Source organism: Ictidomys tridecemlineatus, chromosome Y (assembly GCF_052094955.1).
Source record: "Ictidomys tridecemlineatus isolate mIctTri1 chromosome Y, mIctTri1.hap1, whole genome shotgun sequence".
Classification (NCBI taxonomy): Eukaryota; Metazoa; Chordata; class Mammalia; order Rodentia; family Sciuridae; genus Ictidomys; species Ictidomys tridecemlineatus.
In genome coordinates this window covers 16,908,718-16,935,762 of record NC_135494.1, presented here as the reverse complement: position 1 = coordinate 16,935,762, position 27,045 = coordinate 16,908,718, and the positions used below count along the sequence as shown (strand labels likewise).

Genomic DNA, 27,045 nt, shown 5'->3' with positions numbered 1-27,045 from the left:
GTGGTTAAATGTCTTTGCTTGTTTTTTTACCAATTTACCTAAAGCAAACCATTTTCATTTGTAAAACTACAAAAAATCAATAAATAGAAGATGCAATAACTGAATACTATGGTTGTCTTCTTCATCTTTTGTTTAGTGCATATTACTTCTCAGTGAAGATAAGAATACTTGGATATTGTGCTTGCAGAACTCCTGTCTAGATTCCATGGTTACTGAACACTTAGGATTAGTAATGTTTAATGTAGATATGAATTTGGGTATGATGTGTTTAAAAGACATGTAGAGAAATCACGTCAGTCAAAATTCATTAAAAGCTCATTGTTTAGCAAAATTATACCTTTGAGAACACAAAACATGACAGTTTTGAAGAATCTTAACAAATTTAGAAGAAGAGTAAATTTTTAAGGGAATCTGAAGCACATACCATCCACAGTTACCACTAACAAGTGATTTTTATAGATTTTTTGGGTACCTGGCATGAGTTCCTGGGTTCTTTTTTAAAATTATTCATTAGTTATAATCAGTTATACATGACAGAAGAAAATGCCTCATTTCATTGTACACAAATGAAGGAGATGTTGGGTTCTTTTAGATAAACAACCTTAAAGGGCAGTATCATTGCAAGGGAAAAAGATAGTGTAAGGTTTTCAAATGGCTGCCCTTGCTATGCTGTAAAAGGTCTTGTATATTATGGCAGAGCTATGGATGGTTCTATTTGTGGTGAATAATTAAGCTTGTATCTTCTATAAAATATAGTAATTTCCATTCTTGGTCCAGTTAGCTGAGTTCAGTAATGAAGAATATGCTGTTACAGAATATTATTTTTGATACCAACTGTTAGAGAATTTACTTAAAACTTTCTATTTGTCATTGGTATTTAAAAAAATAATAATTTGGGGTCTGTCTTTTCATATCTTTTTATATTTCTAAGCCAGAATGACTACTTAGAGCTGGCAGACTCCATACTTGCTGTGTGTGGACGTAATTTTTAATCTTTGTTCTGAGTTCACTTAAGATATGAGAGATACTTGTCATTTTGGAATTCTAAGCTGTTAGTATACAGTTCTTCAGTCATGTTATTGAAATTTATTATTTTAACCTTTAATTAGTAGAGTCACTGTTCTTGGCCGTCTGTGGTCTGCTTCCATTGCTCTTCTTTCATTATGTGATTTAAGTGTTGCTAAACATTACAAATTATTCCAAAAAAGACATGGAATAACTTTGTAATTTGGTACTGTCCATTCTGCATAAAATCCAGCCCTTTTAACCATAACATACGGAGAGCACATGTGCAGTAAACATTTATTTGAATTAATGAATTGCTTCAGGGCTGCTTTCCAACACAGTGTTTTCAGTATTCAGTGACTGAGCCTTCAGTACTGAGAGTTTAGCTAAACATTCAGACTTCATTTGAAGCCAGTAAACAGACAACTGTGCAATTCAGGGAGATCAATTTGTTAACTTTTCTATCCAATAGTAATTTAGGTTTTTTTTTTTTTTTAAGAGAGAGAGAGAGAGGGAGAGAGAAAGAGAAAGAAAGAGAGAGGGAGGGAGAAAATTTTTTTAATATTTATTTTATAGGTTTTGGTTAATACAACATCTTTATTTCATTTTTATGTGGTCCTGAGGATCAAAGGCAGCACCGCACGCATGCACGTTACCACTTGAGCCACATCCATAATCCAGTAATTTACTTTTACAGTCGTGTTTATATAGAGTAAATGTCAAAGGAAAAGGTGTATTTGAAGCAGTTACATGAGTAAGTTTGCTACAGTGAAAATTTTCGGTATGCTAACAGAAAAGGGACAATGTAAAATTGATGTTATATAATTCAGGTAGCTCTTTTTAAAGACAGTTTTATTGAGATATAATTGACATCAAATAAACTTCATGTTTAAAGTGTATGATTTAATCACTTTTGACACATATTTACACCCAAGAAACCATCATAACAATGAGGAGAATGAAAAGATCCATCACCACCCCAAATTTCTATGTTTTTCTCTCCTCATGGTCCTCTGTCCCTTTCTCCAGGCAACCTACTGATCTGCTGTCACTATAGGTTAGTTTACTTACTCTAGTGTGTTATGTAAATTAAATTATATCACATGTACTCTTTTTTTTTTGCTCTTTCACTCAGTGTAATTATTTTGAGATTTGTCTCTGTTTCTGATTATACCAGTTGTTTATTCTTTTGAGTGCTCAAAGTATTCCATTGTATGCATGTATCTGTTCAACATTGACAGCAATTTGGGTGTTTCCAGCTTTTGGCTCTTAGAACTAAATATATCTGAACAACTGTATTACAGATCTTTGTGTGGATTTATGCTCGCTTTTCTCTTTGGAAAATACCCAGAAGTGATATAAATAGACGATGTGGTAGGGTATTTTTAATTTTTAAAACTGCAAAACTGTTTTCAAGTTGTCATTTCCTTTTACATTCCTACCAGCAGTGAGTGAAGAATCAGTTGCCCCAAGTCTCCATCTTAAATACTTACTGTGGTAGTCTTTTTAAATTTTATTCCTCTAATAGATACATAGTATTACCTCATTGTGATTTTTAAAATATTTTTTTAGTTGCAGATGTACACAATACCTTTATTTTTTAAATTTATTTTTATGCAGTCTTGAAGATTGAACTGAGTGCCTCATATGTGCAAGGCAAGTGCTGTGCCACTGAGTCACAACCTCAGCCCCTCATTGTCATATTAATTTGTATTTTCCTATTGGCTGATGATGATGTTGAGCATATTTTCACGTGCTTATTTGCCATTCTTTGGTAAAGTATCAAATCTTGTATGCTATTATTTATTGGGGTATTTGGTTTTCTTATTTATTGTTTTAAAAGTTCTTTTTATATACTGGATACAAATTCTTTATCAGATTTATGATATTTTGTCCCAGTCTGACATGTTTTACATTCCCCTAGCAGTCTCTTTCAAAAAACAGATGTTCTTAATTTTGATGAAATTCAATTTACTAATTGTTCTTTAATGCACTTTTGGTATCATATATAAGAACTCTTTGCCTAACCCCAAGTCACAGAAGTTAGCTCCTGTTTCCTTGAGCAGGTTTATTGATTTAGGTTTTACACTTAGGAATATGACCCATTTTGAGTTAATTTCTGTATGTGGTACAAGGCAGGAGTAAAAATTCATCAGTTATTATATATGGGTTTTTAGTTTTCAAGCAACATTTGTTAAAAATGAACATTGTCTCTTTGCTGAATTGCCTTTGTACTATTGACAAAGGAAGTTTTCTGTGTACATGGATCTATTTTGGCCTCTATTTTGTACCATGATCTACTTGTTTATCTTTATATCAGTACCACATTGTCTGAATTACTTTATCTTTGTAATACTGTTTGTCTTATGATTTTTTTTTTTTTTTGCAAAGTTCTTTGGACTGTTCTGGGTCCTTTGCATATGCATTGGAAGTTTATAATCAGCTTACCTGTTCATACAAAACAGCCTGCTGGGATTCTGAGATATTGGATCTATGAATCAACTTGGAGAGAATTGACTTCTTAACATCATTGAGTCTTCCAACAAATGAACATGTTATTTCTTCCCATTTGTTTAGATTTTCTTTAATTTCTCTCAGCAATCTTTTAAAGTAGAAGTCTTTCATATCCCTTTCAAATTTGTCTTAAGTATTTGACATTTTTGATATTATTATAGTATGTTTAAAAAATTCAATATAAAATTTTTCATTACCAACAGAACAATTCAGTTCTGTATCTAGGTCTTGTATCATGCAGCTTTGCCAAACTCACCTTCTAGCAGTAGTTTTTTTTGGGGGGTATATTTCATTGGATTTTCCTATATAGATAATCTCATCATTTAAAAATATAGCTTGAATTCTTCCTTTCTCACTTGAATGTCAATTTTTTTTTTTTTGCCTTATTAAAGTAAGCAGAATCTCTGGTATATTGTTGGATAGAAATGATGGGAGTGGTCATCCTTATCTTGTTCCTTATATTAAAAGAAAAACATTCAATCTTTTTAAAATTATGTGTGCTGTTAAATATAGGTTTATTTTGTGGATTCTTTTTATCAGAATGAGACTGTTGTATTCCTAAGGTTTTTATTGTTGTTGTTTTTGAACGAAGAATGGGTATTGGATTGTTATTATTTGTTTGCTAATATAATGATGTGCAATATGTTTTGAATGGCAAACCAGCTTTGAAATATTACCATGAATCTCATTTAGTCATGAGGTATTATTCATTTTATATATTATTGTATTTAATTCATTTAAATTTTGTTTGGGAACTGGATGTGGTGACATACACTTATAACCCCAGCTACTCTGAGGCAGGAGGTTCACAAGTTCAAGGCTACGATAGGTAACTAAGTGAGACCCTGTATCAAAATAAAAAGGACTGAGGATGTGGCATTAGCCTAGCCACATTAGAGCATTATCTTAGCATGTGTGAAGCCCTGGGTTCTATCCCTTTTTACAACCCCTCACTGTCCCCACAATTTTGTATAGGATTTTGCACCTGTGTTCATGAGAGGTATCACAACCTCTTGTAATGTCATTGTCTGGCTTTGATAGCAGGTTAATGTTGGCCTCAGAATATGTTAGGAAGTATTTCCTCCTTTTCAGTTTTTTTATAGAATTGGTATAATTTTTTTTTCCCTACATGTTTGTTGGAATTTTCCAGTGAAGCTATCTGGATCTGAAAAAAATTTTAAGGGAAGATTTTCAAGCTACCAATTCTCTTAAATATAAAGACTGTGACTACTCAATTCAGGTTTTCATTGTAGGTGAGTTTGGTGGTATCTTTTTAGAAATTTGTTGTTTTTATTTAGGTTGATGGATTTATTGGCATATGTCCTTTTCATAACTCTACAAACTGTGGTGATATCATCTTTTCTTTCCTGATATTAGTAATATGTATATTCTCTCTTTTTTCCCTCATTAGCCTAATTGGAGGTTTCCACTTTTTTTTTCTGTCTTCTCAAAGAACCAGTGTTTTATTTATTTATTTTTTTAAATTTTTTATTTATTTTTTATGTGTGTGTGTGTGCTTGGGATCAAGCCAGGGCCTTACACATGGTAAAGACACACCGTACTACTGAGTTATACCCCAGCCCAAGAACCAGCATTTAATTAGTTTATTTTTTCTCTATTTTCTCTACTTTTTTCTGTTGTTTATATATTGATCTTTCCTCTCTTTATTCATTACTTCTTTTTCTCATTTACTCTCTGCATGTGATTTAATTATTTATTTTACCATATTTAAAAAATTATATACATAAAATATGCTTCTTTGAAGATTGTGATTTAAATTATTTCCTCTCTGAGACATAACAATATTGAAGCACAGAGAAGTAGCTCATTGGTAGAGTGTTTCCCTCACATATGAGGCACGAGGTTCAATCCTTAGCACCACATAAAAATAAATAAATAAAGATTTAAAAAAGAGGAACTAGCAGAAACTAATGTTTGGGGTACCTTACTTTGTTGAAATCTGTGGAATAATTTCTGAGAGCAAATCCTAAGTGTTATTTTTTTTTGGTACTTTCTTTTGCTTTTTTGCAGTGGCAGGGATTGAACTCAGGGATGCTCTGCTACTGAACTACATCCTCAGTCCTTTTTATTTTGGGGCAGGGTCTCAGTTGCTGAAGTTTGCCTTGAACTTCTCACTCTACTGCCTCTGTCTCCTGGGCAGCTGGGATTATAGGCTTGCACCTGTGTGCCCAGTTGTCCGGTGTTAGTTTTTTTTAGATGGACACAATACCTTTAATTTATTTACTTATTTTTATGTGGTGTTGAGGATCTACAGGAGAAGAACATGACCCACTGAGGACTGGAATGTAAATAAAACTTTTTATTTCAAAGGGGTTTCCTGGAATTAGTGCTTAATAATTCAATTAGAAATGGTGAACATGAGCCTAATTAACCTAAAGTTGTCATGGCAGAGGATACTTGAGAGTTTTATGTTATCCTACTGTCAGTTCAAAGTCAAGATTTTTTGCGATCTTTTTTTAGATCTTCAAAAAAACTGAAGTTCAAGAGACCCATGCTATTATCTTTTTAGAGAAAACACACTTTTTTCTTTTTCTCCTTCACATCACTTCTAATAAACTCATTGCCTGCCACTCTGATTGATAAGTTTGGAAACATATATCTTGATTAAAAAAAAAGTCTGCATTTGAAGGGGGTGGTCTTCATTCTATCTCAGTTTTTCAGAGTGCCCCAGCCCTGTATCACTAAAAGATCCTTGCCACCCTAAGGGCTATCAGAGACTCCCTGGAGTACCTTCACTTCATAGTTTATACTGCTCTCTAGAGGGAAAAGACACAGGGGATGATATTCACTAGGCCCTCCAAAAAAATTTAGACATGGTAGCTGTTCAAACCTTTTGTTAAGCAGTTATGAAACCCACAAATAGGACAATATAGGAGGTTAGAATGAGGACAAATCACACCAGAAATTCTTAAAGAAAGAATTTCAAATCAGATATTGTGATAAGGTTTCTGTACCTGGGAAGACAAAGAGCAGAGACAAATTGTTCTTATTTTTCAAACTGTCAAGTTACACTTGTCTGCTTTTCTCTCATGTGAAATCCTTACAAAGAGAAACCAAAATCTTTAATCTGACATCCAGTTCTTGGAGAATACTGCATTTATTTGAAATGAACAATAGAAAAAAAGAAACAGTTGATAAGGCAAAGAGGGAATGCTGGCATTAAATATGTGAACAGAGCTGGTGCAGTGATGCACTCCTGTAATCCCAGTATCTTAGAAGGCTGAAGCAGGAGGATAATGAGTTCAATTTTAGCTTCAACAAAGATGAGGTGTTAAGCAACTCAGTGAGAATTTTTATCAAAATAAAATACAAAATAGGGCTTGAGGTTTGGCTCAGGGGTCCAGTGAGGGAATACATTTAGTATGACTTGTTATCCAATGACAGATAAATAATCCACTCACTATTGACTGGATGCCACAATTCAATCACAAGATACCAGCTAGTTTCTATGTGGAAAATACCTGGTATCTTATAGACAGTGTGGTGAAGATGTTCCTGCACCTCCTGTCTGACTGGGTCACAGTGTGGTGGATTCTGTGGCAGGGCTGCACCACCATGGGTAATTTTTAGTGTTTTGTTTATGATACTCATGAGATAGATAATAGGGCATACAACAGTCAATAATAAAAGTACATGTGTCCTGAGATTGCAGGAAAATTCCCAGAATGAGATTAAGGATACAAATAAGATATGTCTTTAGATATATTTTAGTATCTCTGACAATACAAACAATACTGTTATTTCTTAAGATATTCACAGGGAAAAGATTGCAAATCAAGGTTCCTGAGAAAAGCTTAACAATTTACACTAAGCCCCTCATTCTAAAACCACAACCTATCCAACATACATTCCTTTTACTAACAGAGCCTTCTTTGCCCTACACAGGAATTCATGATGAAAATAGGAAACACATAGTTAATAGTAATAGCAAATGAGTTGAAGTGCAGAGCCTGCTCTTTAATTAAAAATTATAAGGAGATAAGAATTCATAATTTGATGAAGGGCCAAAGAAACTTTTTCAAAAAGCAGTTAAATAGGTCATGTGAAAAAAAGAAAATTAGTTTGGAAAAACAAAATAACGTAAAATTTTATATAGATATATTTTAAAGTCAGTTCAGAGTAGTAGGCTTTTAAGTAATAGGCTTTCACTCTTTTTAAGTGTGTATTACTAAGACTTTAGTTCAGAAGCAAAAAAGCTTACCAATAATAATAGGTATGCTTTAGTGTTAAAAGTTAATAATAGGTCATGATACAGGTAGTCAAGTTGCATAGTCTAGTACTTAGTGATTGAAGTGAAAATGTAAAAGCTTAATCATGATTGGCAAAGGTTACAGGAACATATTTTAAACAATGTGTTCAATATCTTATGAAGTTAATATATGTCAGAAAAGATTGCAACTCTTGAAAATTATGTAAATGAAATAAGTTTTGGGCTTTGATGCTATTTTAACTACATGAATAAATTCCTGTAAAAAAGGTATGAAAATAAAGTCCCCTCTATGGGCCTCAGATCCTTCTGAAGGCTGCTTGTAACTTTCAGCCTGTCATCCTGTCTCCTCTTCTTTTGCTGAGGCCACATATCTTTCAGTACCTAATGCCATTCATACTTCAGGACCCCTGGATTCCTGCTAGGGCTGGACACTGGAAATAATAATTAAAGTATTCTTCATTTAAATTTGAAGTTGACTCTGTTGATGAACTGTATTGAATTGTAGAAAAAAAATCTATATAGACATAATGCCTGTGATTTGTGCTAATATTCTAATAGTACCCCATACCAAAGAAAAAACAGACATCATAATTCTATTATTATGCTCAAGGCAAAATCGCAAATAATTTATTTTTAATTCCTTATCCTCTAGGTTCTGGAATACTGAGAGATCTAGAGACATGGCACTGTTCATCTCTTGTTTATTTTATTAAACTAGAAACTTTGAAATTTTATTTTTGCCCCATTTTTTTTGTAGAGGAGTAGGGACAAAGCTGCCTCAGGGAATTACTTATGAGTTGAAGTCTCAAGCTCTTTCTTATAAGGCCAGAGAACAGAAATATTAAATAAAATTTTAAAGTAATTGTGATACTTAATTTTTATATAAATGCACTTCTGTCTGGGCTAGATCTAAATATTGAGAGGAAACTCTGCCATGAAATAATTTTATCCTAAGGCATTTAATGCAATTCACAGCAAAACAAACAAACAAACAAATAAATAAATAAACAATTAAATAAATAAAAAGATTCCAAGGCTGTGAGGCATGCCTGTAATATTGTAATATCAGTTACTTGAAAAGCCATCAGAGAAGAATTTGAGACCCTTCTCCAGGACTCTATCTATGTTTCTATTTATCCTTCAGTCTCTTCATCTGTGGTCCTGGGACTTTGTAGTGAATAATACCCATGGATCTGATCTCCAGTTTTTTTTTTTTTTTCTAATGACAATTGAACTCAGGGGCACATGACCACTGAGACCACATTCACAGCCCTATTTCTATTTTATTTAAACATGTCATCTTGTGAAGGAAAATTTCTAAGCTGATTCTAAGCTGCAAAGCCTGAGTTAAAGTGTAAAAGACCCGGTATTGTAAAGTTTCCAAGCTGCAGAACTTGGGTAAGAAAGTGAAAGACTAGGTATTGTTAAAATTCCTCTGCTACCCCCAGAACCTATAATCCCTGTAGATGTTAGGACAATATCGGAACTGGTACCCCTAGAACCTATAATCCCTGTAGCTGTTAGGACAATATGCGAACTGCCCAGTAAATGTTCCTCCTGATCCTCTGGTTGTTTAATAGCTAAGGGCTCTGAGTAGCTTGGCACGTAGGCAACCAGGCCCCAAATCCAATCAGTTTGAATATGTACCCCGCTTAGAAGTTACCAATCACCCATGCCTAGCCTATTAATGCCACTGAATGTACTAATCATGTCTCAGAGTTGTTGTTCAATTTTCCTGCACCTCATGATGATTTGTTCTGATGTATGCAAAGCCCCCCCCCCTCGCCCTCTCCAAAAAGTGTACTTCAGCTCTGCTTGACCTCTGCTCTGGGCTCTGTGCTGCACTATCTTCCTGAGTGAGCCTGGAACCTCAGCATACTGAATTAATAAATCCCCTTTGCCAATTGCATGAAGTCAGTCTCTTGTGTGGTCTCTTCCTCCAACGCTTCGCTGGATCCTTACAATCTCAGTGAGGTTCTTAGTGCCTTGCCATTGCTGAGACTTACTTTTTACTCACTGTCCTCCTGCCTCAGTCTCTCCAGTTGCTTGGATTACAGGCATGCACCCCTTCATCTTGTGGATCCCCAGTGTTTGATCTACAAAAACAGAGCAAACAAAAACCTGTCTTTGTGTTTTTATTTGATTCTGATCTGGATGAAATTCACTATCACTCAAACAGTAGGCCTACTGTATTAAACAGAAAGTGTAGATATGTAAATCAAATCAGGTTAAATTTAGGAAGCCAATTTTGAGTGAATTTGGAAAGTTGGAGACTATCCCCTGAGGGATATTATCAGGAAACTGCCCCTGCTCCAACGTGTTGCCAAGGTAACCTGCCCCAGGAATTTCCCCTCCCTACAGAGAGCTATAAGATTTTTAATGTGTCCTTGTACTCCATCCTGCCCTCCCCCCTTAAACCCACCTATTTCCCAACTTTAGGCCATCCCATCAAGCATTTTGAGGCCTAGACATATCCTCAGGAAGGAGAAAGATAAGGGGGCAAAGGCAAGAGAACAAAGGAAGCCTAGGACATATAAAAAGGGCAGAACACCTTGCTTCTTGAGATACCCTGATACCAGCTATGTCCTGTAAGGATCTGGCGAATCCTTGGAGAAAGAGACCACAAGAGACCAGCTTCATGCAATGGGCAGGAGTGAGTTTATTGAAGAGGATCCTAATTCAGCGCACTGAGGCTCAAGGCTCACTCAGGAAGAGAGAGTGGCCCAGAGCCCTGAGGAGAGGTTCAAGCAGAGCTTAAGTACACTTTTTGAGGAGGGCAGGAGGCTTTGCATACATCAGAACAAATCATCATGAGGCGTGGGAATATTGAACAACAACTCTGAGATGTGATTGGCACATTCATTGGTGGGAACAGGTCGGGCAGGGGTGATTGGTCATTCAAACTGATTGGTTAAGGCCCTGTGACAAACTGCAGAGGGCCCTAGGCTAAATGGCCAGTAGGGCATTGTCTTAACTATCTCAGGAATCTGGGTGTAACAGAGGAATTTAATAATACCTAATCTTTTACATTTTAATTCAGGCTTTCCAGCTTAGAAACTTTACCCTTTCCGTCCCACTTCTCCCTTGTGGGAGAAGTCTATGTTACTCTTTTCTAAATAAACCCTGCTTTGTATGCTTGCCTGAACATGCTTCTCTAATGTTCAAACTTCAACATGTGGGAAAGTAAGACTTGTCACCAGTTACCAGTGGTGTCACTACCAGCCTCAATTTTGGAGGAAGTTCCTGAAGCCCTTTCCAATCTGTCTCTTGGGTGAGAACTGTCCAATCAAGACACAGCCAGTGATGAGGGGGCAGACTTCCACAGTGTTCTATTCCTTTTATTTTGGAGTCTGCCATTCATTGAATCCATTTCTATGCTTTCAGGTTTCTGTGCTACACTGGAGCTGAAAAAAATATAAGGGGAACACTAAGCATCCTGAAATCCAGGAAATGGTAAGTGTGTGTTCTTATTTTGAGACTGAGTAGGGAGGCTGTTTGAAGCCAGTGGGATTGGCAATGGTGGCTGGAAACTCCTCATAATTGTCTCCAGAGTCTGGTGGGTAGAAGGTCTCTCCTTGGCAGCTTGGCCTTTAGTTTTATCTGACTAGTGGAGCTTAGATCAGTATTTGAGACCTCAAGTCTTTTGTTCCATAATTGTATGGTATTTTCAGGGCCTTCCTGAATTCCTATGTGGGCATCTGTGTGCCATTATCTCAGCATGTCCCCAGAATATGTGGTGAAGACTGGGATAGTCATCAGAAGAAGACCCCAACTTCATTAGTTGTGTTCCTGTGTGAGAGAAGCTGTGGCTTTTTTAGGGACCCCTGTTCTTGTTCCTCCTAAGTGTTTATTGTTGTTGTATACATGTTTATTTATTTTACACCATGAATTATTCCCAGGGGTGTTTTTCTACTGACCCACATTCTCAACCTTTTTCTATATATTTATGTAGAGACAAGGTCTCTCTGAGTTTCTTAGAACCTCACTAATTTGCTCAAGCTGGTTTTGAACTCAGCATCCTCATGCCTGCTGAGCTTTTTAAATGTAGTCTAAGAAGTAACTCAAATCCTGAATGGCTATCTGATAGTTTAGCTATTTATAGGTCTGAGATTAAATCCAAAATTTCCAGCTCTCTTTAAATTCTCAAAAGCAGGTTTCTTGCTCAACTTGATTGAGAAAAAATAAAATAAAATAAAATAGATAGTAAATGACAATGGACATCTTATTTAACCACACCTGAAGGTTAATGGATAGATATGTTAATGAGCACCATTAAGGCCTATTAAAATTGAAAGAACTTTTGAGATTCACTTGTGGGAATACCTTCAACCAAATTCTTTGTCCTTGGGGTGAACCCAATTGGAAGTCACTGGAAGGAGGATGGGATACCAAAAGGACAAACTTCAGCCTAGTTGGTAATAAGAATGTCTTTTTCAATACCCATTTTAAATAGATTTTAACCAATGCTCTGCCAAAAAACATATTTAAACTTCGAACCTGACACAGAAAAAATGGGTTCTTGTGCTATCACGCCCTCTTCCACATTTTGGGAATTGTATTTCTTCTTGCTAAAATAAATCCTATTCTTTTTACTATTACCTTCACGGAGTGTCCATAGATTTTATTCTTCAAAACTTGTGAGACAAGATCCCAGAGAAAATTGGTTAAATGGGAAATTTAGTTTCATCTCAAAACTTTAGTTTCAACATAATTATTTTTTCCCATGTTTTGTTTTAAAGGGATGCTTTATTTGTATTTTTTTTTCTCCAAGAACTGGATGGCAATTATAAAAGATTTTGCTTTATCCTTGTGGGACTTTCACATAAGAAAAAAGCAGAAAAAAATAAGATGACATTAAAAATGATGACATTTTTCTTAATAAAATAATATAGTCAATGTGTCCCAGTCGCCAGGGGCAAAATTGCAACATATGCAGTAAAGGAGAGAAATAAAAAATGTTCAAATTCTTCTGCCCCTTTCAATGCTTTATTCACTCAAATTGCTCAATGTGAAAGGGTAAAGTTTCTAAGCTGGAAGGCTTGAATTAAAATGAAAAGATTAGGTATTATTGAGTTCCTCTGTTACACCCAGATTCCTGAGATAGTTAAGACAACACCCTACTAGCCATTTAGCCTAGGTTCCTGTGCAGTTTGTCACAGGGCCTGAACCAATAAGTTTGAATGTGTACACCCCCCCCCCAGGAATGACCAATCACCCCTGCCCGAGCTGTTCTCACCAATAAATTTGCCAATCACGTCTCAGAGTTGTTGTTCAATTTCCCCACGCCTCATGATGATTTGTTCTGATGTATGCAAAGCCCACCTGCCCTCTCCAAAAAGTGTACTTAAGCTCTGCTTGACCTTTGCTCTGGGCTCTGAGCTGCTCTCCCTCCTTGAGTGAGCACAGAGTCCCAGCCCGCTGGAATGGATCCCCAATAAATATCCCCTTTTTCCAATTGCATGGAGTCAGTCTCTTGGGTGGTCTCTCCCTCTGACGATTCGCCAGACCTTTACAAATGTATTTATACTCTATAGGTTCTTATTCAAGAAAATAACAATCCTGAATGCTTGGCCCTGCAGTAGACATAATTCATTCCCAGCAAAAAAAAATAGGTTGATTAATTTACTGCTAAGAATTCTAGATTAATTCTAAACACTGAAAAAGTCACTTAATCATGACAGGCTAGTGATAGACATTCCCTCTGTGTACTAAGTTTAAATGTCATAACAAAATTATTAAGCCTTAGGCTTTTAGTCCAGCAGATGCACACTCACTCAGACCATGGTGACCAGATCCAGAACCAAGCAGGCTTCTCCTGGCTTGGAGTGGACAGCATGTTGAGGAGAGAACCTTTGGAGAAGTTGTGGCTTTCACCAAAATTCAGATGAAGTGGTAGAGTTTGAGAGATGAGAAAATCATGCATAGGATCAGAAGATCAATGACAAGTGATGGTATGTCAGGTCCTCATCAAGCTCTCAGCTTGAGTGCATCCTAGTTTCTGCTGGCTAAATCCCTGCTCATTAGCTCTATTATTTATACTAAATTTGAAGGCTTTTAACCTCTCTTTCAATTCTTATTATCTATCATGGGATTTCTCCATGACATTATTTACCCTGGGGTCAGAAACTTGTGGTCTTGTGGTCTCCACTCTGATTTTCTTGTCTTTCTCTGTTATCAGGCAAATATAGCCTGCCAGATATTTCACTCTCTTTATCAGGTTAAGGGGAAGTAACTTTTTTTTTTTTTTTTTTTTTAGGCCATACTGGAGGACTCTTTGGGTGTGCCTGGTGTGACTGCATGTTTCAAACTGGAGTTTTTAAAATGGAGTTGTTTAAGCTCAGGGCTAAGGCCATCCTCACAGTCCCAATGAAAGACTTTTAAAAAATGTAATGGGACCTTAATTGATGTTTTTTACTCCATATATGTAAGACCACTTTATTAAAATGACCTGTAGAAGCATTCCAAACATTTCCAGCAAACATCTTTGTCCTAGTGTGGAGGAAAATAAAGATGGGACTGGACTTGATTTAAACTATAAGGAAGTTTAATCACAAGGGCTAGATTACATAGTGAATCTGAACATCAAAAGCCATGTGAGAAACCTGGTACATTTAAAAAAAATATTTATCAATGGACTTTGATTTTACTTATTGATATGTGGATCTGAGGATTGAACCCAGTGACTCAACATGCTAGGCAAGCACTCTGTTACTGAGCTGAAACCCCAGTCCTAACCTGATACATTTTTAATAACCTGTTTTACATAGACATTAACCAGTAGCTTTAATACTTTTTCCATATCTGTTTGGATTGAATTAATAACCCAGAAATCAGTAAAGAAAAGAATCTAATTTTATCTCCAACTGTGGTTTCAGATATCACAGTGTGTGAGTTAAGATTCCCCTTTAAAGAACTTAACTCTGTGTTGTGTTCTCATTCAAACCTTCCATATTTGCCAAGTCCTTAGTTTTAGAACAGTCTGACATAAGGTGTCCACAGATATCAATGTCTCTTAGCCTATTTAGAAAATATCATTATCTGAGTCTTGTCTTCTAGAGATCAGTTTGAACTATAAGTGTAGCATCTAAGGGGAGTAGTTCAGTGCTATGAAGCTGGAATGAATCTTTTGATGTTCCTTTCATCTAAAAAGATATTTTTTGGGGGGGGTGCATACTAGAAATTAAACTCAGAGGCACTCCACCACTTAACCTCATCTCCAGCCCTATTTTACATTTTCTTTGGAAAGAGTTGCTTAGTGCCTTACCATTGCTGAGGCTGCTTTGAACTCTCCATCCTCTCCCTCAAACTCCCAAGCCCCTGGGATTAGAGGTATTAGAGGTATTAGAGGTATTTAGTAGAAGCTACTGGTTAATGTCTATGTAAAACATGCCCACCATGCTTGGCTGGCATTTTATTTATTTTTGATTAGATACTGTGAATAAAGCTACAATAAAAATGGAACTGCTGTTATTTCTTTGAGAAAAGTTTTCCAATTCATTAAAGGGGAATCTTAACTCACACACTGTGATATCTGAAACCACAGTTGGAGATAAAATTAGATTCTTTTCTTTACTGATTTCTGGGTTATTAATTCAATCCAAACAGATATGGAAAAAGTATTAAAGCTACTGGTTAATGTCTATGTAAAACATGCCCACCATGCTTGGCTGGCATTTTATTTATTTTTGATTAGATACTGTGAATAAAGCTACAATAAAAATGGAACTGCTGTTATTTCTTTGAGAAAAGTTTTCCAATTCATTTAGATGTATACCCAGAAATATTATTACTGGATTATATGGCATTTTTTAGCCAGATTTTTTAATATTATTACTATTATTATTATTATTATTATTTATTATTATTATTATTATTAGTTTGGTCACTATAGATTAACCCATGGGCACTTTGTCACTGTGCTATACACTAACCTGTTTCCCTTTTTTTGAGACAGCATCTCATTTGGTTACAACCTTGCCAAATTGCCGAGACTGTTCTTAAGCTTGAGATTCTCTCTTGCTGTACACTGGAGTATAGGCATATGCAGCCTTGCTTTTCTACCCAAAATTATTATTAGTGGATTATATGTCATTTTTATCTTGAGCTTTTGAACACTGTTTTCAAAAACTATATTAATTTTCACTAATATTTTTACATGTATATGTACACTGGCATAATTGTAATCTTTCAGAAATTGTTCACCTTAGTTGGTTTTGCACTGGGAGATAAACCCAGGAGTGCAAACCACAAAGCCAAATCCCCAGTCCTTTTTATGTTTTATATTAAGACAATGTCTAACTAAGTTACTTAGAGGCTTGCTAAGAAGCCAAGAGTGTCTTTCAAGTCACAATTATAAACCTCTGGGATTACAGTCCTCTGCCACCTCCCTTGGCTCTCAGATTTTACCTAAAGCCATTTTAGGGGCACTGCAGAGGGCACATAAAATTGATTGAATTCATACATTTAATTCTTGAGGCAAGTTTATGTGAAGTAGCCAGTGTAGAAGTGTTCTGTAAAGATTTATTTGAATAAACAGATTTGTGGTTTCTGATTTCTCATATTTGTTATCATAGTCCATAAAGGTGAGAGAAATACAATGTAATTTATTGGTTTTCAGTCTATGTAGACTTGCACATTCTCAGTCTCTTTTGCTTCCAGAGCTGAGAAGTTCAAAACATAGTAACTTGAACAAAAGATGTTTAAGTTTAGAAATTTAGTACACAAGCAAACTCCTCCTAGGAGCAATTGGTAGTTCAGGCTTTATTACTGGAGTTAGCAGGGTTGGGGCTGGGCTCATGAACTGCTAGAATTTTACTCAGGATACCAGGGGGTTTATTGTATTTTCTCCTATTATATCCACAATAAAATCTAGGGAGAATATCATCTGAAAGCAACAGCAATTGGGAAAATATGTTGGCAAATGTTTTCTTGAGATAAATAACAACTTTGATATTTGGCCTTGATCCCAGTTGATAAAACACTGCAGAGGCTTTCATTGCCCCTAGAAATCACCATACATTCTGTGGCTTAGACACTTCTGTATCACTATTTCCACACTTCTGTTTACTGTGGGTGATAGTGGCCATTGGGGATTTGTTCTCATATGCGGTTAATTTGCTCAAGACTGGGCTAATACTCAGTGTACCCCAGATTTTCATTCTGATTTAAGGTAAATATTTTCTAAATTGCTGAATGTATTTCAGTCTCTCTATTCATTTATAACTTTGTGAAAGAGACACTCAGAACATGAGTAGCTTTTTATTAATTATATTTTTAAATGGAGGAAAACTCTAGAATTTTAATATTCTGCCTTATTTTTAACATCATCCCCCATTAACATATGCCTTTTATAAATTGTGTTTCTAAGTTTGGAACCAAGTACCTTGCAATTTCTGCACACACACACTCTACTTGTAAATTGTGCTACTTGTCCCAAATTCCAACTTCATATTGGATAATTTTACTATTCATGTCTAATATTATTTTTCATATTGATAGTTTTTATTTAGGTCTTCCTATTGCTCTTAACAATGCAAAAAACTGACATATTTGTGGATTCAGATTTGGATAATTTATGATTCATTTGTTTGTATTATTGCAATACAGTTTCATAGTATACATTAATGTCACAAAACAATAGCAACTTTATTTGGTCTTAAAAATAGAAGGTTTTTGGCTATTTTACATATTTATTTCTACATAAATTTCAAAAGAACAATTAATGCATACTAAAATTTTAATGGGAAAATATTATACATTAAACTGAGATAAATGGTTTTCTTTGTAATTATGAGTTTTATTTACACACATGGTGTATACAGTGGAACATTTTATGTCCTCTGTAAATTTTTGTTTTGTGATAAATTGCACATATTTTCCTTAAAAGCCTCTCTCTATATAATGTGTTACACAGATATCACCTGTATATAATACTTATGCAATATTTTGTTCTGTCAATTAAACTGAATAAAATTATGTTGTGGGGACAAATGATGCAAGTCATGGGAGATAACAGGAAACAGTTTTCTTTGGCTACAGCCAGGTTCAGAGGGCATAGCTTTTCGTATACTCAATCAAACACCTTAACTCCAAGTTTGGGTAGCTTCAAAGTTCTATACCCAGCATATAAGTGGAGTGCTCAGAAGCTCACAGTATGCAGAAGTTCACATAAAAGCAGTTTTTTTTTCTTTCACTTTTCTCAGCAAGTTAACCCTTTAAGGATTGCACCTGAGAAGGGGAGAGATTCTTCTCCCCTTTCTTTGCTTCTCCTGCCTGCTATTACTAGGGAGCCAAATTGGTAACTTCTCTTATCTTAGAAATGTAAACAGATGTGTGAAGCACCAGCTCCAGGCAAAGAGGTCTTGTTTACATTTTTTTTGTTTTTTTTTTTTTACAAACTACTCTACTGGATACATGTTTGTGAGAAACTAGAAAGTGGGTGTAAAGTACCTGGAGTGCTGATTTCATCCCAGCCATTGGCCAATTAAAACAGGGCAACATTGAAATTGAAAATTTATCTACATTGAACTCTTTTGTAGAGACTCTTAGTTGTGGCTGGAAAAAATACCCTTATGCTATTTATTTTTATGTGGTGCTGAGGATGGAACCGAGGGTCTCATATGTGCCAGGTGAGTGATCTGCCACTGATCCAGAACTCCAGCCCATCTTTGTACCACTGAACAAAAAAAGTTTATTTCTTAATGTTGCCCAATTTATAATTTTTAACATAAGTACGTAACTTTCTGAAAATAAATAACTGCTCTGTTTTGTGGTTCTTACGATTTAAACCAAAGTTGCCATTACACTCATCAACATCCCCAGGCATTTTTAAAAAATCTATTTATTTTTATATTTTTTTATTTTCTTTTTTTTATTGGTTGTTCAAAACATTACAAAGCTCTTGACATATCATATTTCATACATTAGATTCAAGTGGGTTATGAACTCCCACTTTTACCCCAAATACAGATTGCAGAATCACATCGGTTACACATCCACATTTTTACATAATGCCATCTTAGTAACTCTTGTATTCTGCTACCTTTCCTAACCTCTACTATCCCTCCTCCCCTCCCCTTCCATCTTCTCTCTCTACCCCATCTACTGTAATTCATTTCTCTCCTTATTTTTTTCCATTCTCCACACAACCTCTTATATGTAATTTTGTATAAACATGAGGGTCTCCTTCTATTTCCATGCAATTTCCCTTTTCTCTCCCTTTCCCTTCCACCTCATTGTCTCTGTTTAATGTTAATCTTATCCTCCTGCTCTTCCTCCCTGCTCTGTTCTTAGTTGCTCTCATTATATTAAAGAAGACATTTGGCATTTGTTTTTTAGAGATTGGCTTGCTTCACATAGCATAATCTGCTCTAATGCCATCCATTTCCCTGCAAATTCCATGATTTTGTCTTTTTTTAGTGCTGCGTAATACTCCGTTGTTTATAAATGCCACATTTTTTTTTTATCCATTCGTCTATTGAAGGGCATCTCGGTTGGTTCCAAAGTCTAGCTATTGTGAATTGTGTTGCTATGAACATGGATGTGGCAGTATTTTTGTAGTACGCTCTTTTAAGGTCTTCAGGAAATAGTCTGATAAGGGCAATAGCTGGGTTAAATGGTGGTTCCATTCCTAGCTTTCCCAGGAATCTCCATACTGCTTTCCAATTGGCCGCACCAATTTGCAGTCCAACCAGCAATGTAGAAGAGTACCCTTTTCCCCACATCCTTGCCAGCACTTGTTTTTGTTTGTCTTCATAATGGCTGTCAATCATACTGGAGTGAGATGGTATCTTAGGGTGGTTTTGATTTGCATTTCTCTGACTGCTAGAGATGGTGAGCATTTTTTCATGTACTTGTTGATTGATTGTATATCCTCCTCTGAGAAGTGTCTGTTCAGGTCCTTTGCCCATTTGTTGATTGGGTTATTTGTTATCTTATTGTTTAATTTTTTCTCTCAGCAAGAGAAACAATAAGAGAGGTAAATAGGGAGCCTACATCATGGGAACAAATTTTTACTCCTCACACTTCAGATAGAGCCCTAATATCCAGAGTATACAAAGAACTCAAAAAATTAAAAATCTATTTATATAGAGACAGGTTGTTGGCAAGTGGCCAAGCTAACCTTGAAATTTTAACCTTTCTGCCTTAGTCTTCCAAATAGATGGCATTAGAGGCAAGTACTATGACAATTTCAATATAAATCCCTTTTATTCATGCTGGGGATTGAATGCAGGGGCAACTGACAAATGAATCATATTCCTAGGATTATTTAAAATTTTATATAGTGACAGTCTCACTGGGCTATTTAGTGACTATTTTTGTTGTGGCTGACATTGAACTCACAATCCTCCTGCTTCAGTCTTCAGAGTTTTGGGATTGCAGGCATGTGCCACCACACCTAGCATAAATTCCTTGTTATAGTAACTTTTGCAGATATATATATGGGTTATTGAATCTAGGGGTGGTATACCCTTAAGCCACAGCCACATACCCAGGCCATTCAATATTTTATTTTGAGACAGAAACTTCCTCATGCTGGTCATGGCCTTCCTGTGTTGACGAGGCTTTCTTTGAACTTTTGGTTCTTCAGCTTCTACCTCCCAAGTCATTGAGATTATTTGTGTAATACCATCCACAGATATATTTTATTTTTATATTGAAGTGTATTATACTTCTGAAAATGAGTTTCTTCTGGTATTAATAAAGCATATAATATAGTTTTTCCCCCAAATAATTTCTTGTCCCAATGATTTTTTTGGAAAGAATGTCATATTTCTATTTCTGCAATGCACTGCAAACTTTCTCTAAATTCCAAGTTTCTTGTTGTTTGTTTTGTTTTGTTTCATTTTCTTTTTCTTAATAAAGGTTCTGTGTTACTTACACACATCTATTTATTCATTTTATTATAAGGTATCTAATTATTTCTATAAGTTCATATTGTACAACAATGTGTGGTAAAATTCATCTTGTTCAGTGATGTGCTTGAAGTAAATATAATATGTAGCCTGAACATTTGGCAATACAAAATTCTAGATGTCAGTATTCTCTATGACATATAAAAATAAATAAAATAAATTAAAAAAAAAGTTAAAATTTTAAAGTTCTTTTTTTGCAATGTATACCTATTATTAAATGAGGCATATTTGGTACAGGTACATATATATTACTTTTATATACAATTAATATTTTATTGCTACATCTCAAATTAATCATATCTCTTTCAATTTAATTTGTCTTTTGGAAGCACCCACACATGTCACTCTACACAGATGTACATTTTTTGTGTTGTGAAAATTTTGCTTTTGCTTAGTATATTCTGCCATTTACTCTCCTTTTTATGAAATTGTCTTTTAAAAATTATTCATTTTCATGAATTTTAGATGTTTTATTTTAACTAGTGAAGTCTGTAGATTTTCTTTTTATCTTCAGATTTAGGTGCATTCCACTATATAAAGTTTTAATGTTGTGTAATTGACCTCTAATATTCTGTATAATTTACCCCCAATTCTGAGCCCTCTGGACTATTGATGTCTGAATGGAAAAAAATCTCAAAATTATTCATGCACAAAGCAGAAAATAAATGGAGCAGAATAAAAGACTAGTGGATGCTAAGTATGTAGGTGACATTATTATTATTTTTTTAAAGTATTGGTGGAGGGGCTGTGTTTTTGGCTCAGCTCTACATTTTTGACCTAGCACATAAGAGGCCCTGTGTTTGATCATCAGCACCACATAAAAATAAATAAATAAAATAAAGATATTGTGTTCAACTACAACTGAAAATAAACACATTAAAAATTGTGGAATATATGAGGGTAGGGAGAAAAAGATCAATGAAAAAAAAAAACTTGAGCAGCAGAAGGGTTCAGATGCAACAAGTCTACAATGGCATTATGAGGTTACAGGGGTAGTGTTCTTGGAAGCAGCAATAAAATTTGGGGAGAAGGAAAAAGGTAACTTTTGCACTATACCCAAGTAAGAGAGTCAGGTGAGTGGGTTCTGTTTTTAACTTTTCCCATCTAGAAGTGGGATTGACAGTTCATAAGTTATGCCTCAGTAAGTAGTAGAATACCATATCGAAGTACCTTTACACTTTTTCAAGGTTACAAGCTCTCTTTTACAATTTCAGTCACTTTACATCTTTGTACTTTTTAGTTATTCATTCAATTATTTATTTGTTTCTTTATTTACTCACTTTTTTCTTGTCATCGTTTTTACATTCCTAGTGATTACATAATGGCATAAATATCCTGAATTTTAACTTATCTAATATTGGTTTATGTGTTTATGTATATACTTATTATTTGAACAATTTCCCCCTTGCAAGCCTGATTTATATTAGATCTTAATCTTGTTTTATAAATACTTGATAAAATACATTATTTTAAACAGCTTAAGGATCTATCTCATGAGCATAATTCCAATCACAAACTAAAGTGGGCATCTGGGTCAATTAAAAGCTGTGTCAAATCTCCTCTTTGTTCCTATTTACACCTAAAATAGGACTCCTGTCTCACTTGTATATATTTGAGAGCATACTAATTTCTGAATTCAACATTTAATAAATGTAGATGGGTTTTCATCAACAATCTCACTATTGTTTTAAAATTCTTTAAATCCTTTACCCTGAAAGTTTCACTGATTATCACCCCACACCTCTCTCTCTCTCTCTCTCTCTCTCTCTCTCTCTCTCTCTCTCTCTCTCTCTTTAATATTACAGATTGAACCCAAAAATTCTTTTCTGCTAAGAAACATCCTCAGCCCTTTATAAAATATTTTGTATGGAAAAAAGGTTTTCGGGAGTGTCTTAGAGCCTCACTAAGTTGCTGAGGTTGCTGCCTTTGAACTAGTGATCTTTCACCTATAGCCTCAGAAGACTCCAGAATTATAGGGATGCACCACTGCATACAGCTTTTGATATTCTCTTTAAAAAATCAGTCACAACTCTAATAATTGAAATTGCATTTACGTCACTCTTTTCTAATGCAGAAATATATTACCATCTAAAATATTTTTTGAAACAAATTTATAAGATGACTACTATTTTATTCCCAGAGTTTATTCTGTTACCTCTTTAGGATTGATAAATGGTCTTCTTTCTCTTCTTTCTTCTTCTTAGATATGTGTGTCTCTTGTTATCAAATGGGTCTATGATAAGTGTGTTGAAAAATATGATTCTAAACCAATCACAAATCCCCACATTTCAAGAGTATTGAGAACAGAAAAAGAACAATATTCATAACTAATGAATCACTTTCAGTGGAAGCATAGTACCAGTGTCCGATGTGGAATGCAATCAAGAGGCTTCATTGGTAAGGTGGTGTCAGAACCACCACCCTAGAGATTTAGGGACCTCTAAAGCACCATGTCCATATTATAATCTTCTACTCACCTTTTAAATACAGTTACTGGTGCTTGCATAAAAAATAAAACACTATGTATAAGAAAGGTGAATGAGAATTAAATCCTCTGGCGGCACCAAGGTTGATATTTAACTCTAGTTGATAATTAGTAAATTAAGAAAGACCTTCAATAGCCCCATCATTCCCAACTACATGGAATAGAACATTTAGATGTACTGAACTGAAATGACAAAAATGAATTTCATGGAGGTGGTATCAAAGAAATTTTAATGGCAGAATCCTGGAAATGTGGGATAAAAATATAAACATACATATACAGTTAAACAGAGAAAAAGTTAAATGATGAGCTCATAAATGCAGAGGTAAATTCAGTGTACATGAGTTGTATGTACAAGGTAATGATAACACATAAAAGATGAAGAAAGTAGTAATTGAGGTGATACAGAACTCTATAATTTGGGGAATAATAATAAAATTTAATAAAAATAGATACTGTTATATCCCTTTGGATATGCCTCTTTCCTCTGCTGTTCATCTGAATTTGATTCTCTCAAATAAGCTTAGCTGGGTAAAGTGCTTTCTGAATTTTTGTTGTTTTGTTTTGTTTTGTTTTGTTTTCAGGATTTTGTCAGCTATGTCTTGTAATGCCCAGTTATGAACTTACTTTTGTTGCTCTTTTACAACTATTATCATTTGCAGAGGCACAAACCCACTTCACTCATTTTGTTCAATGAACTGACTTTTTTCTATCTTTGCAAACAATGTTTGGAATAGTCTATTGGAGGGTCTTCCATATCATATAATACGGTTCTCAGACCCTGTGGGAATTGAGAGTATTTACCTGCTACGTTACTATCATCTTCCCTGTGAGAAAGTTTGCCTAACTTTTGTGTTTTGAGTACTCCAACAACTCAGAAGAGAAGAATTTGTGGTCACAAGCTAAAGAATACTAGAAGCTACGAGATTTGAGAAAATGCAAGGAATAGATTTCTCTTAGACTTTTATAGGAAGTATGGCTATTTCATCACTTTGATAAAAATTCATATACTCACCATCACTCACACTGTGAAAGTCTTGTATTTAAATAATCCATAATTATAAAAATAATTTCTGGTAATTTCATTTTAATAATTGACTTAATTCTTTTTTTAGCCATACTAAAATCAGGAATTACTGCAAATTAAATATATGTATTCAAATTTCCATCATGATAATGTGATCAGCATTAAGTAGTAATTAAGAGAACATTGAACAAAGTTGCTATAAAACATGATTGAAACTTTCTTGCCTTTTAAGAGTGTCAGAAACAGGTTGAAGAAGCAGCATTAAATTTTTGAATAGTATGTAAGTGTATTTGTGATTCATTTTTCAGTACCAGTTTCCAGGGCTGGGTATAGCTCAGTTGGTAGAGTGCTTGCCTTGCATGCACAATTCCTGGGTTCAATCCCTAGCACTAGGAGAGGGAGAGGGAGAAATGCCAGTTACTTTGTGATGTATCTTATTGGTGTTCTTTAATAAACTATTCTTTTCATGTTAGACACTCACATGTTCTCTTTGCTTTTAGTTACTTCTAATAACTTCTATCTTAACTATTATTTTCTCATGAGTCTAATAGGGATACATTGTATTATTTGGAACTAAAAACACTGATTTTCACAAAACGAGGTTTTCTACTATTATATATATTCTGATCATTCTTATTTTATGTTTTGGAGATTGGCTGTTACATTTTCACCTTTTTAACCTACTCAATTTAAACTTGGTCAATTTGTTGGCTAGTTTCCTATCATTTGTTTCATCAAGAGAATGTAATTTGCTTAATTTTATAGTCCCATTCTCTAATTTTCTACCTCACTGATATTAATTTCTTCAAAGTTTCCCATCAAAGTCTCTGATTGGTGGTGGGGATAACTAGAAACTAAACTCAGTGGTACTGGAGTACTGAGCCTCATACCCTGACCTATTTTGTATTTTATTCAGTGTCAGGGCCTCACAGATTTGCTTAGTGCCTTGTTGCTGAGCATAGCTTTGAAATTGAAATCCTCCATCCTCAGTCTCCAGAGCTACTGGGATTATAGGCTTAAGCCATTTTACCCAGCTAGATCTTGTATGTTTTAATTTGATGTCATTTTAAACTTGCAAATACAACTATGTTGCACTTACAGAAATATATTTCCATTCATTATATTAAACTATTATAGTAGTAGTAATTTTTTTATGGGGGTAATGTTTCTCTTTAATTTTTCTGTTATACTTACTAAATTAAATATATATATACATGTTAGTGTCATATTATTGGTACTAACATAATATATAATTTAATATTTTTGTAGCTATCTTGTAACTACAAAAATTTAATATTTTTTTCAGCATTTAATATTTTTATAGCTATCTTGTAACTAAAAATAAATAAGCTTATATTTCTTCAATCTTATATGACCCTAATGTAGCTAGTTTCAGACAGACATTTTAGTTTTTGTACTCAAATTTGTCATTTTATGATCAGTAAGCCAAAGACAAAGTTTAGATTTATTCAAAATAGAATCATTTAATTGTATTTATTCAGGTTATCATCACATCTGATAAGCCTATAAAGAACATAGTAGTGTGCCAACTTCATAGGCGATTTTGAGTTGTTTTAGTAATTAATATGTTACCACAATGTGTCCATTAGAAACAGCTCATAATTTACTCAGTGTACATTCTTTAAAATATGATCTTTTGAGAGACCTTTAGCATGAAAGCTTGATGATATACATGAACGTTTGGCCCAGCAGAACTAATGAACAGGAAAAAAAAATCTATTTATAATTTCTGGTCCAGAAATGTAGCTCAATAAAATAGACAAATAAAGGTACAAAGAAAAGTATAAAAGGCAATAAAAATAAACATTTTCTACTTTCTTAATGGATATTGAAAGCAACGTATAAAACTGCATATTTAGAATATGTCTCTAGTACCTCAAAAATTAAAAAAAAAAACTCACACTATGTGGAAAGCATTCTAAGTATTCTTCTTTATATTATTTGACACATATTTTGGGGTTTCTAAAGAAAAACATGTGAAAAATAGAGAGTGTCTCAGATGTTAGTGTTTAATATTTTTATTCATCACACACACACACACACACATACACATTTGGCTTTGTATAAAAATCCTGGTTTAATTTCTACTAATTTACACTTTTTTTTTAGAATTCAACCAAAGGCCTCAGGATGTGTATCTTCTAGTCTGCCATGTACTTAGTGCCACATTAGTTATTCACCAGTGGAAATCAGCCCTCATATGGGCTGAGGAGAAACTATCATTCAATTTCATTTAATCCAGGTTTTTTCTTAGTGAATATGTAGGAGCAATGCTCTGTTCTGAATTCTGTAAGCCCACCAACTTAACTAAGGCACTGATTAATTAATTAATTATTTAATTAATTGGTTATTTTTTAATTGTATTCTGGAGTTGACATAAGTAAATATGTGGCTCTTTATTTTATTCTTCTTATTTTTATTTTTCTTTGTAATGGGGATCAAATCTATCAGTGCTTTATAATTGAGCAAAATCATGTCTGCTTATGTTGTCCAATTTGTTTTGTACTTTCATTAGTATCAGTAATAAAACCCAGAGAAACTTAACCACTGAGTTAGTTCAAAAACTTTTTTTTGTTGTTAAATTTCTGTGGTTGCCTTTAACCTTGAGAATTACCTGCTTTTGCCTTCTGAGCTACTTCTTATTACAGAAATTCACCATCATAACAAGGAGTCTTGTTCTTATTGGTTGGCCTCACCATCACAACTTACTAAAATTATAGATGTACACCATCATGCCTGGTGTTTGCTGAGCAAGTGAGGTACTAGGTTCAATTCTCAGCATCACATATACATAAATAAATGAATAAAAGTCCATCCACAAAGCATGTATATATAATATATATATATA

The 27,045-nt window shown here is 34.5% G+C and overlaps 1 long non-coding RNA gene across 1 annotated transcript in view; it reads left to right on the top strand.

The window, feature by feature from the left end:
• Positions 1-15,432, top strand: part of LOC144371847 (uncharacterized) — a 32,510-nt gene extending 17,078 nt beyond the window's left edge. Inside the window, exons 2-3 of the long non-coding RNA XR_013431949.1 lie at positions 11,135-11,203; positions 14,007-15,432. This is a non-coding gene — a long non-coding RNA (uncharacterized LOC144371847). The remainder of the gene's footprint in view (positions 1-11,134; positions 11,204-14,006) is intronic.
• The last annotated feature ends 11,613 nt before the right edge of the window (positions 15,433-27,045 follow it).